The 13,750-nt window shown below is 43.4% G+C and overlaps 1 protein-coding gene across 1 annotated transcript in view; it reads right to left on the bottom strand.

The window, feature by feature from the left end:
* Positions 1 to 13,750, bottom strand: part of plxnb2a.1 (plexin b2a, tandem duplicate 1) — a 180,537-nt gene that overhangs the window by 97,375 nt on the left and 69,412 nt on the right. The window contains exon 3 of the mRNA XM_030440172.1: positions 7,764 to 7,821. The gene's annotated coding sequence lies outside the window, so the exon portion shown is untranslated. The remainder of the gene's footprint in view (positions 1 to 7,763; positions 7,822 to 13,750) is intronic.

Here is a 13,750-nt window from a genome sequence, read left to right as displayed (position 1 = left end):
CCTTCCTCATTTCTTTCTTTCTTTCCTTCCTTCCTCCCTCCCTTCCTTAATCACTTCCTTCAGCAATTTCTTCCTCCCTTCCTAAGTAATTTCTTTATTTCCTTCCTTCCTCATTTCTTACATATTTCCTTTCTTCCTTTCCTTCCTTCCTCAAAGTCTTGCTTTCTTTCCTTCCTTCTTCACGTCTTTCTTTTCCTCTTTCTTCTTTTACTTCCTTCCTCAAAGTCTTCCTAACTTCCTTAGTCATTCCTTTCTTTCCTTAATCTCTGCCCTTCCTTAATCTCTGCCCTTCCTTAATCACTTCCTTCATCAATTTCTTCCAACCTTCCTAAGTAATTTCTTTCTTTCCTTCCTTCCTCATGTTCATACTTCTTTCCTTTCCTTTCCTCTCTGTTCCTCTCTGTTCCTTTCCTTTCCTTTCCTTTCCTCTCCTTCCCAGTCAGGGTGACAGATTTTACACTTATATATTTTTTGGCAAACTCCAGAGAACTTTAATGACTCTGAACATGTTCGGACTCGTGTGCGATGCTTCAAATCCAGAACATGTTTACATATGATGACAGTAAATCATGTCTCCTTGATCCGGACCGACTGAACACAGTTCAGGTGTTGGAGCAGATTCTCCGAAGGAAACTTTGCAGCAGAGCCAAGAATCGCTCAAGAACATCGACGCAACCAGAACCAGATGTTCCTCCGACAGAGAAGAAGAATAAAAAAGATCTGCAGATAGCAGCTGCAGCGAAAGAGACATTCCTGCATAAAAACTTCAAAAAGCAAATTGATAACATGCATCTGTGGAAGTTCACTTCAACGAACACTTAGCAAACAAACAAAGGAGCCGACCAACTTCCTCCTCTTCCTCTTCTTCTTCTTCTTTGGTGCCGACCCAGTTCAGCTCGGAGCAGCTGGAAGAAAAGAGTCCAAAGAGACAGAAGCCACACTCTGCTGGCGAACACAGAAAAGAAAATAGTAGAAACCACACATGAGCATCCATTCACCCACGCCCTCCCAACACACACACACACACACACACACACTCAATACTGGCAACAGTCCTGAAGCTATTCGCTCACACCACACACACATAAACACACCACAGAACCAGTTGGCAGCTGATAAAAGTCCGATCCAAGTCATCAACTCTGACTTCTAAAGTCTCTCCAGCGTTCTCACAAACTTTTTCCCTCCATCACTTCTTCTTCTTCTTCTTCTTCTCTTTTCTTTCTACTTTTTCTTCTTTTGTGCAGTTTTTTGTGCTTTCATCCTTCTTGGCTTCCCTCCATCCATTTTAAATTTGTTCTTTCCATCCCTTTCACTTTTTGTGTGTGCGCACTCTTCCACCACTTTTCATTTATCATTACCCAGAAAACCAAAACTCTTTTATTTCCGCCCCTCCTTCCTTCGTTCCTTTCCAACTTCTTCTCCTCTTCTCATTTCATTCCTTTCATTTTCATTTTCATACTACTGTCCTCATTTTTTCCTCTCCCTTCCTTGTCTTCCTTACCCTCTTTCCAACATTTCCTTACTCATATCTTTCTTTCCTTCTTTTAATTTCCTCCTTCTCTTCCATCTTTCCTTTCTTCCTTTCTTTATCTCCTTCCTTCCAGCCTTCCTATCTTATTTCTTTCCCCCCTTCTTTTTTCATTTCCTTTCTTCCTCCCGTCCTTATTTCAATCCATTCTTTCTTTCCTTCCCCTCTTTCCCTCCTTCCTTATTTCCTTCCATCCTTCCCTCTCTCTTCATTCCTTCCTTTTTCATACTACTGTCCTCATTTCTCTCCTTCCTTCCTTCCTTCCCATCTTTCCACATTTCCTTCTTTCCTCATATCCTTCTTTCCTTTCCTCCCTTTCTTTCCTTACTTTCTTCCTTCCACCCTTAAATTTTCCTTCCCTCCTTTGTTATGCCGTTCTATCCTTTCTTCCCTCTTCCTCCCTCCTTCTCTCCTCCCAGCCTTCCCACCTTCTTTTTTCACTTCCTGTCCTCCATCCTTCCTGATTTTGAACCATTCTTCCTTCCTTCCCTCTTCCTTCCTCCCTTCCATCCAGCCTTCCTATCTCATTTCCTTCCCACCTTCTTTTTCATTTCCTCTCTTCCCACATCCTTATTCCCATCCATCCTACCGTCCTTTCCTCTTCATTTTAGTCCTTCCCCTCTTTCCATCCTTCCTTATTTCCTTCCGTCCTTCCCTCTCTCTTCATTTCCTCCCTCCCTCCAGTCCCCGCGTCATGACTTATATAAGCTGCTCTAGTTGATTTTCTGACAGCCTGCTAACATAATAGTTTCCAAGGTAATGTTTCAAAGATAGAAATTCCAGTATTGTGATAAAACTGTCAATATAATGATCGCTTACGTTTCACAGAGAAGTTCATCACCACAGATATTATATACGTTTTGACAGAGATGGATGTAAACTGCAGCTCCACAGGTTGTTTTACGACCGCGAGACGGTGATTATAGTTTATTTATCACGTCTCCGAAGTATTTAACAGCTTCATTAAATAGAAACGACCACACAGACACTCAGAAACACTGTTTGCTCTTTAGATATTAAACATGAGGACGAGACTCGAGCTGTCAGCAGATTTTAAGTCCAGGAGATGTCGATGCTGACCCGCTCAGAGCCGGATCAGTCGGACTCCGGTGAATGATTCATGCCGGGCCGAGTTTCCAGCAGACGTGTTGATATCGAGAGGAGCTTCCATCAACTCCTCCGCTTCTCACTTTTCTATTAATCTCCTTCATCACTTCATCACTTACCTCACCATGTCTGCCGCTGCTGGAGTTTAGACGTGACTCAAACACTGTGTGTGTGTGTGTGTTCGGTGTGTGTGTGTGTGTGTGTGTTCAGTGTGTGTGTGTTTGGCTGTGTGACTGTTGTGTTTGGATTTAGTCCCAGAATTGTATCGCTGCATGAAATGTGAGGTGTGTGGGTTTGACTGGGTGCCATTTTCGTCTGTCACACACACACACACACACACACACACGCACACACACACACACACACACACACACACACACACACACACAGATGGCAAACATCTCCTCACCGCTGCCAAAGCTCCGTGTGTGTCCATCTCAGTCGTTATATATAACTGAAATTAGCTCATTAATCCATTGTCTTACTGATACAGGGAAGGAAGTGAGGAAGGACGGGAATCACAACAAGTCCGGAAACCTAAAGGACTGAACAGGTCGACTGCCAGAGACTTAAACATACGTCATCGATCCCGCTCTGTTGCAGCGTGGCAACGAGCTAACCGGACCTTTGTGGCATGCACACAGTTTAGGAAAACATTGTGGTTTGGCTATAAATAATAACGTCACTTGTGTATCCTGCAGACTTGTCGCTCATGACTTTCTCCTTTGCTACTGTAATAATTACTACGGCCACTAGAGGTCACCACCTACGAGGAAACCTGAGTCGTAACAAGCTTCTTTGAAAGTAGACCAATATGGTTGTTTATCTCATGAGGACTGTGTGACTGTATGAGCACATTTTGGATATCTGATACCAATTTCGATCCCATTGAGAAAAAATAGCATAAAATTAAGGGGAAGATTGACTTTAGCAACGATTAAAGATCACACATTTTAAGAAGCGTTTGTTTTTTTCTCTTTAGGTGATATTTAACAACTAATTCATTTCCTTTATTCCTCCCTTCCTTATTTCCATCCATCCTTCCTTATTTCCATCCATCCTTCCTTCTTTCCTACCATCCTTCTCTCTCTCTTCATTCCTTCCTTTTTCATACTACTGACCTCATTTCTCTCCTTCCTTCCTTCATTCCCTTCCTTCTTCCCCCTTTCCACATTTCCTTCTTTCCTTTCCTCCCTTTATTTCCTTACTTCCTTCCTTCCACCCTTAAATTTCCTTCCCTCCTTTGTTATTCCGTTCTATCCTTCCTTCCCTCTTCCTTCCTCCTTCCCTCCTCCCAGCCTTCCCACCTTCTTTTTTCACTTCCTGTCTTCCCTCCTTCCTGATTTCGAACCATTCCTCCTTCCTTCCAGCCTTCCTATCTTATTTCCTTCCCACCTTCTTTATTCACTTCCTTCCTTCCCTCCTTCCTGATTTCGAACTATTCTTCCTTCCTTCCAGCCTTCCTATCTTATTTCCTTCCCACCTTCTTTTTTCACTTCCTTCCTTCCCACATCCTTATTTACTTCCAAACTTCCTTCCCTCCTTCCTTATTTCCATCCATCCTACCTTCCTTTCCTCTTCATTTTAGTCCTTCCCCTCTTTCCATTCTTCCTTATTTCCTTCCGTCCTTCCCTCTCAACTTATCTGCGGACGTCGGCTTCAGTTCTTGGCGTCAGTGTGAGCGATGTTCGATCAAAGTAGAAGCTTTACGGATACGGAGCATCAACGACAAACATCTTTTCTTGTAAACTTTCTGCAGTAATCGTTCATCAACCAGTAGCAAGAGTTCCTCACCGTCGTGTATCAAGTCCGTATTCTGTCTGACTCCAAAATCTCTGCAGCTCTGCCAGTTCATATTTAGATTTTTTTGGTGGTTTCGTTTTGGGATTAGATTTCAGATTTCTAGTCGAGAGTTGTAATTACAGTTGGGGTTAGTGGACGAACGTAGACAAAGGAGCGTATCTGAGTTATACGACTGCGGTTTTGCTCTGTTTGTTCAGGAGAGACGACGTGCAAACGCTGCAGCAGCTGCCGAGAATCAAAAGCCAAGCGGAGAATAAAGAATAAAAACCGAGATGAACGAGATTTATCAGTTCAGCTCAAATATGAGAGGGGAATGGATGATTTCACCCTGAGAAACTGATATCTTAGCGCACACACACACACTCACACACACACATATACGAAGCTTGTATTTGCTTTCATAAGATGTGAGGGAGTGACAAGGAACAAGCTCCCACGGATGGCTGAGAAAATGGAGCAGTTTATGGGAACAAGAGCTATTTAAAAAAAAACGGGATTGGACGACGCGACAGAGGGGGAGCGAGGTATTGAGAACATGGAGGCGAGAGGGCGAAACAGTGATGGATGGAGGACAGACGGGGAAGTGTAGGACACACACACAGACACACACACTGTAGTGACACGCTTTAATGTGAGTTGGCAGACTGCGAGCGGACGTAAAAACCAGTCATTCAGATCAGACGACTATTTAAATCAACTGGAAGGACTCACTCCAGTCCGGTATGAGTTTCTGAAGGGTCACAGCAACATATTTCACTAATTGACATGTTTAGACGTTAATATAAACTATTTTCTTCCCCACCAAAAAGCTGGATTGATTCTCTGCAGGGAGCCTCTGAAATAAAAAACAAAACAATGTTCACTCATTTGTGGTTATGAAGCCTTAAATGGGCAAAATAACCCTGCAGCAGGCCGGCAGGCAGGAACAGAGCGAGGTGTTAGAGCCATTACTGCAGCAGGTAATCTGTGTGTGCACTCTGTCTTCCTCTGTGTGTGTGTGTGTGTGTGTGGTAGACGTCTTCACATGCCCGAAAAATACAAGCGTCAAATATGTCATTCTGCATTACAGCCGCTTAATGTCTCTGCACATCAAGACGACGTGATAATGTAAAGAAAGAACATTAGCGCGCCGCGAATGACTTCATCCAGAAACGAGCTGCCGAACGTATAAAACATCTCCACACAAAGATCCGAGACAGAAGCGGCTCCCGAGACTGAACTTTAACAATCTATCTGACAAAACGACGACGTGTCGGTTCACTGAAGCTGACAGAAGTTCAGCACCAACAGAGACCGACGCAACATCTCTTGAACCCGACGTACTCGTGATGGGTCAGTCGGTACGAACTCATATCATCCGACCAGGCGTCCTTCAAAACAGAGAGATCTTTATTTTAAATCCAAGTTTCTAAAGACAGGGAAATATGTCAGTATGTTATTTGAAGGAAAGGTGCAGCCATCATTTGAATATGATTAATAGATAGCTGGAAATCAAATGAACACATCCGGATCATAAATGGTGGGATGCTCTTGTCGTCCCACCAGTTTGGGACCCACTGGTTTATACCACCTGCTGACAGTAACTCAGTCTAATAACTTGTCTGCCCTGTTGATGACGTGTTCCCTCCACACCCTGTGCAGCAGTGATGAACTGTGGCTCTGTGTACCAAAGACACATCAAAGCTCAAGTGTGGTCACGACGAACCCAACGGACCAAAAACCTGACCACACCCGGCTGTGACGGAGGGTGTGGTCGCAGTATCGGGAGGACAATGAAGCTCCATCTTTATCCGGAGACAAAAGGGCGAGAGCTGTTTAAGAAGGGGTACAAGTCTCAGCTCAGATGTGCAAAGAAAAGATATGAACATGCCAAAATTATCAAAACAAAGGGGTTTGTTTGAGAGCTCGGTAACAACATGTCAACACAAACACCCAATAATAAGGTCGACAAGGGCGCAAAACCCTCCAACGGTCGTGCAAACACTCCTCACCTGATTGATCAAACACCACTCACTGCACCTGGAGTTCAAACCGGACCAACATGGTGGTTTGTTTAGAAACTGATCTCTCTTCATTTCACCTCGATGAAAGATCCTGTGGACTCGCACCGTAACGGACACACCACCAAAACACGATGCGACCACAACCGTCAGATACTGTGAAGGCTGCAACTAACAATTATTTTTTAGGGATGCACGCTATAAAATGGAAAATTTACATTATCAGTCAATTGAATTATAGCCGTTAAATAGAACCGATGTCTTGTTTCATCAACAACCCAAATATATAGATACAGGAGGAAAGAATCTGGAAAATAATCACATTTAAGAAGCCGCCCTTATTAATTTGCCATCAAAATAGTTGACAATTAATCAATAAATGGTCCAAATTTGGAGTAACACTGCTCGATACCACCCAGTCGGCTGAAGACTGGAGGCTGATGATCATACGCGGATGCAGGATGAGTCCAGGTCAGGACATGTGGCTGAGGTTCTGGTGGATCTGCCCCCAAGACCTCTAATGTGTGTTTGTGTATAAACAAAGGTCTTATTGTAATCCCTGATCCACTTGAGGTTGACATAACTTGAAGCTTAACTTCCTTAATCCCCGTCTTTCAGTCCCAGTGTGTGTCTGTCTGTGTGTGTGTGTGCTCCAGTATCATCTCTGCAAGAACTAATGGACGTTTTCTAACGATCCAAACATCCTTAATGTCTGTTTGGGAGTTCAGACTTGGTTTCGGTGTCGAGTGTTAACAGTGAGTCAACTGGATAATTGCACTTCGTCCTCTTTGTCTTGAAACGTATATTCTCTGCCCGCACTCACATCTTCTAACCACACTATTAGAAGAACTATAATGTTGGTTCTGTTTGTGTATTAGAGCTTCAGTTCCCTGACAGCTGCCTCTTCAGGGAGTTCAAATAGAAGAAAAGAAGAAAAGCAATATAATAAGAGAAAGAGAGGTGTCTATGTGTGTGTGTGTGTGTGTCAGTAATTGGCTGATATGTGAGAACAGTGTTTGTATGAGGGGCACCGGAGTCTCAGCAAGAATTCATTTCTTAAAAAACGTGCCCGAAGCCTCCAATTAACCCTTTCACCTCCCTCCACCTCTGCCCCCCCCGAACACACACAAGGGGGCTGAGGCCGCCAAAATAAACAGCCAATGGCATTCATGGGAAACACATAATGCTTTATAATGGAGGCCAGCGCGAAGAATGATATAAATACCGTGTAAATAGAGAGCCAAAGAGAAAGTAGTTTTACAAGAGAAAGAAAAAAGAAGGATTTCAGAGATGAAGGAGGGAAAGTTGTAATCCGTCTTTACCTGCTCAGTGTTCAGGCCTGTTGATCTCCGGTGACATCGACTGATTCACTTCACTCTCCTGAAACAAACGCAGAAAAAGACTCAAGTTAATTAACGAGAATGAGCGCACGCCTCAGCCAAAGTCCAAGAGCGCCCTTTTATATTTGATCATTTCTGTTGTTATATGGATTAAAACATATTAACTTCGCCAGACTCTGGATTTTATTTGGATTCACATTAATTTGTCCTCACACACAGACACCAGCTTCCTTAATACACCAGATATTTTTATGATTATTCTCTGAGAAGTTAACGATCGAAAACGTAGATCGATCCGTCTCTTTTATTAGGATCCACACAAAGTTAAAGGGATCCATTTTGGGCTGAGACCCGTCCTCCATCCAAGGTTTACAAACCAACCAACCAACCAAAAGAACCAACCAACCAAAACAAACAAACAACAGAACTATCAACCAACCCACTGACCAACAAACCATCAAGCTTTCAAACCAACAAACTAATGAATAAACCAACCAACTGAATTGCAAACCAACCAACAGAACCATCAACCAACCAACCAACAGAACCACCAACCAAACAACCAACAGAACCATCAACCAACCAACCAACCAACCAACAGAACCATAAACCAACCAACCAACCAAAAGAACCATCAACCAACCAACCAACCAAAACAAACAAACAACATAACTATCAACCAACAAACCATCAAGCTTTCAAACCAACACATTAATGAATAAACCAACCAACAGAACCACCAACCAAACAACCAACAGAACCATCAACCAACCAACCAACCAACCAACCAACAGAACCACCAACCAACTAACCAACCAATAGAACCATCACCCAACCAACCAAACAACCAACAGAACCACCAACCAACCAACCAACCAACCAACCAAAACAAACAAACAACAGAACTATCAACCAACAAACCATCAAGCTTTCAAACCAACACATTAATGAATAAACCAACCAACAGAACCACCAACCAAACAACCAACAGAACCATCAACCAACCAACCAACCAACCAACCAACCAACCAACCAACAGAACCATCAACCAAACAACCAACAGAACCATCAACCAACCAACCAACCAACCAACAGAACCACCAACCAACCAACCAACCAACCGAACCATCAACCAACCAAAACAAACAAACAAACAAACAAACAACAGAACTATCAACCAACCAACTCACCAACCGACCAACAAACTATTTCAACCAAACAACTAACATGGGTCCAACACAACCTCCTTATTGGAGGTATAAATAATCCCAGGTTAAATGTGACACCACTGGTCATCTGATATCTCAGAACAAAACTGGAATTTGCTGAAACTTAGTGGAATCAATGACCAGCCTGAGGGTTACACTCGAATTACAGGTGAGAGCCAGGTGACATATTTGTCACCGAGTGAGTTTCAGCCGAGCGAGTTTCAGGTTCTCATTGTTTTCTTCTCCTGAGGAGTTTAAGAGCCACAAATCCAGACTTCACCTCAAACCCTCTCCAATAAAATCGTTGGTTTCATGTCTACATTTAACCTCAAACCACTGCATTGTTGCATAAAATCTGTTTTTATCGCCTTAGAGACAATCTGCTGTTGTAATCTTCCAGTTTTCCCACAGTCCTGAATGTTTCACGAGACGCTAATATGAGAGGAGTGATTGTGGCTTAATTGTCACCCGAAAAGTAATAAAGTTGAGCGTTTGAGTTGGTGCTGTTGGGACATTGTGTGGGTGGCTGGTGGTAACAGGGTGGAGTTGTACAGTACAATTAACTTGATATGAGTCCAGCAGTAAAAACATGATGATTGATGACATGAAATGTTTATTGCTCTGGGATTCAAACGCACTTTATAAAAGGATCTTTAAGTTATAATAAACACAGAAAGAGTTTAAACAAGGGTGATAAATCAATAGTATCTTAATTGTAATTCAAATTTGAGTATCAGTACATCTCTAACCGGATCACTGTGAAAACTGGAACAAACTCAGTTACACTTAAATTGAATCCGCCGAACAGCCACAGCACCTGCCGGATCAAAAACGATGGCTGTGTTAATTAAACGTAATTAATTCACAGAAACTGCCAGAAATCTTGTATTATCTATCAGAGAGTAAAAGCATATTAATGCCTGGAATAATAACAAAAAGCTGGAGCTCTGCCCGAGTTTTAATAGAAGAACTTTCGTCGGGGCATGAATTAAAACTAAAGACGTTTTAATTTGTGATAATACGAGAAGAGAGCCGCAGCTTTTTCTCCCCTCTCGTAACGATAACATTAGCGCTCACAGGCTCGCCGGCCTTTTAAAATAAAAGGGACTTTTTAAACTGAGGAGATAAAGGGGAAAAAATCAATTTGGGGGGAGTAATCTTCATAATGAGACAACCAAACAGACAGAAGAGGAGACCGTCTCCGGGAGTGTGTAATGAACAAAGAGCGGCCCGAGTGTTTCTGAATGAGCCTCCAGAAATACAGTTCGCAGGTATCTTCATTCTCATTTCACACCGTTTAAAACTCGACGCGGCCGCTCCTGCAGTGAACGCAGCCTTTCACGACCCGTTGAAACAAATAGCAAAGCAGCCAGTGAGGCGAGACTGTGTGTGTGTGTTGGTGTCGATGTGTGTTGGTGTGTGTGTTGTGAAGTTAGTTTGGCAACACTTCTAACAATGTGTTGAGGCCCTCGGTGCTATCCAACAGAATGGCCCAGTCTGTCTCCACTCTATCTCAAAGAACCATATGCTTCTGGATAGCAGAGCCGACTCCTGTGTGTGTCTGTGTGTGTGCGTGAGAGAGAGTGTGTGTGTGTCCATATGTCGCAGCATCTAACATCCAACATCTAAACATCCAGATGGCGGAGCATCAGTCGACACAATGTTTTCCTTCCATCACCAGGAAGTAGCCCCAAAAAACGTTAGAAGACAATAAATATTCATCGTCGGGGGCTCCGGGGGGAAGCGACCACACCGCCGTCTGACAAATGTAACGCAATTATTTTTATTATGATGACAGAAAAAGGGGAAAGTATTTTTTTGATTTGAAATTCCAAGCAGACTGAAGATGACAGAGAGAATAAGACACACTGCCGTCTAAATAACCCAAAGGAAATAAATCTGAGAGGAAGCGACAGAAACATTTTAAAAATCCAGTTCTCGTTTTCCATCGACTAGATTTACGATGGTGAAACCGCATCAGTCCAAATGGAACCGATCAAAGACTTTTCTTTGTGCTTCATCCACCTCTTATTTCTCAGGTTCAAAGCTCCCTTTGAGACGAGACAAAAGAGACTTCAAACTTTCATTTAATATCATAACCGGGGAAGAAACTGCATCCACTCACAATCTGATGATGAGAATCGTTTCATCCGTTTAACTTCATCATGATTCTGTTGTAAATAAAGATATTCCTTTTCTCGTGACAGAATTTATGGTTTTTCCCATAATTAAAAGACGCTAAAGTAGACGATAAAAAGCCGCAAGCGAACGTTAAGCCTGGTTCAGACCAAACATACGAGACAAGGTGAACCCATTTTCACTTGCAGACATTTCTGTTTTAGTGGCGACAAAACCGCCTATTTTTCACGGAGAGCTTTAACATCTCCGCCTGTGATCCTGCCGACAAAACTGGTTGTTTGTAACGAGACCTCAGGAGATCGTCAGCCGTGTTCGTGGCGAACAAAAACCACAGGAAGCCGGACCATCTCCACCAGTTAGATAACGTACTTTGCTAACATTAGCCCTTTTTAGATAGAAAAGGCGGCACATTTGCTCCAAGGTAAGGGCGGCGTAATATTCCTCCTTTTCCAAAAGCCGCCTCTGAGGTAGGCGTAAACATGTGACGTGACGTGAAGCTCGAAGTTGGGTTGTGAACGGTGACAACGAATTTGTCTTCAAAATAAGAGCTTTACATTGCACCCCATTGGAGTTTAGAACTGGGTTCTTACGGGGGGCTTTTAATTTGAAAGTAGCTACCGTTCCTAGCTTACCGCTACAACAACAGGCTAACACAACAAAACAGCTACAGAGACCGAGGAGACGCTAGCATCTCCTGGATCTCAGCAGCTGTCCAGTTGCTCATCTTGACGTCCGCGGATGAAATGATGGACTGACTGCTGTGATCAGCTATTTCCTGGTTTTAAAACTCCCCGGCTGTGGGTCGCACAACAGTGCAGGTCATTGACACCTCCGCCCACCTCACGCAGAGGCCGGCACAATGACGCCTCGGAAAATCGCCGGACCAAAACAGACCCCCAAATTGCCGGCCTTTGTCTAAAACCGTGGACCGAGCCGCCAAAAGGACGGGCAAATTGGTGGCTTGGTGCTCTGTCTAAAAACGGCTACTTATTTTGGCGACTGGGTTGCTAACGTTATCGTTATGGCTCCTGTCCACATACGGTTTCTATAAAAGCTGCCAAATCTCGACCTGCCTACACTGTCTTGCAACAAAATGAGCATTAAGCTTCGACCTCATTGCTCAAAATATCAACAAATCTTTTCTCCATTTTGGTAACCAGCTAGGCTAACTGACAGCTAACATCGCTAGTGTTAATGCTACAAAGGTCGGAGGTGCAGGTAACGCTGACAGGAAGTAAACAGACGATATGAAACACAAATATTCCTCGTAATCAGTTTCATGTTCACTGAGAAGACAGAATCTTGTGCGCAGGTCATTAAATGATATTTAACAATCATAACGAGGTAATTTGTGTGAGTCCAGGTGATATTGTTCCCTCTTCGTTGCTCTGACGTCGACTGAGTGACAGTAATTTTTCTGGGTCGTTTCAATCCGAGGACGGAGGAGAAGCAGCCAGACCTCCAAAGACCTGAAACAATTTCCATGAGTTTTATTACATTTTCAGAGGGTTATTGTTGTTTCTCCGCTCTGCTCGGCGCTGACCTCATTCATTTCCACTCTCTTCAATATGAATCAACAACCGCTCGGAATCAGTAAACGGCTCGAAAAAAAGGCAGAAAGTCGAGGCCGCGTATTAAATCACTCCAAGAATAAACTATATGAAGAACTCCTGTGATGACAATGTGAATTAAATTTGTGATTATCTTGACTTTCTCTAAATTTTTGCCTGAAGTGGTTTATAAAAGTGAGGCAGACGGAGGACGGACACACACAGCAGGTCCAGACTGAAGGCAGCGACGCCCTCTGCTCGCTGTCTGACCTCTACGCCGGGAAGGAAAAAGACAAAAGCTTCTCCACACACTGTCTGTCCATCACACACACACACACACACACACACACCATGAGTCATGAGTCATGTGCCAACAGCGACGGTCGAACAACAGCAGCCAAGCCTGAAGACAAAGAGTCCAAACACACTTACACACAAACTCGGCTCACGCTACACGCTTCATTTAGTGCATTTAAATATCAACACACACTCAGAGACAAAAGAGGAGGACGAGTTTCATCCTTAGAAGTGTAAAGTTCTGGATATAATCGGTTTCTTCTCGTTGGCTCAGAGGTCTGATGTTGTTTGTTTTTGAGGGATTAATCTCTCCGCTGCCTCCACGAGGAGCTCCGGGCCAGAACCCAGAACCCAGAACCCAGACGGCCCGTCAGTGGTCAGTTTGTGAATCTGAGAGACTCGAAATTCAGTTTTCCTCCTCCTGGACTACTTAATCCTGAAAATGTGACTCAGCTCTGACGCACAGATTTTAAAACACACTGCAAAATGTGAGTCAGAGCGTCAGTCGTTACAATTAGCTCACAGCTTCGCCTCGTCAGGCTCAGCTGCTACTTGATTTTTTTCAAAATAATCAACCCTTTACTGGACAAAAAGTAGAACAGGAAACTGTTTGGTGGGTTAATCCGGCAGATGATGTCGTCCTGTATCGATCACAGGCGCCTGGATTGTGTGGAAATCAAATCGCGGCAGACTTCGTGAGATCAGAAACTACGTGTATCGAAACGTCGGCTGATAAAACTTAAGATTATAAAACTAGCATCCTGTTTATGCTCTT

Source organism: Sparus aurata, chromosome 14 (assembly GCF_900880675.1).
Source record: "Sparus aurata chromosome 14, fSpaAur1.1, whole genome shotgun sequence".
NCBI classification, from domain to species: Eukaryota; Metazoa; Chordata; class Actinopteri; order Spariformes; family Sparidae; genus Sparus; species Sparus aurata.
The sequence above is the reverse complement of the archived record's forward strand: the minus strand, read 5'-3'. Positions and strand labels throughout refer to the sequence as shown.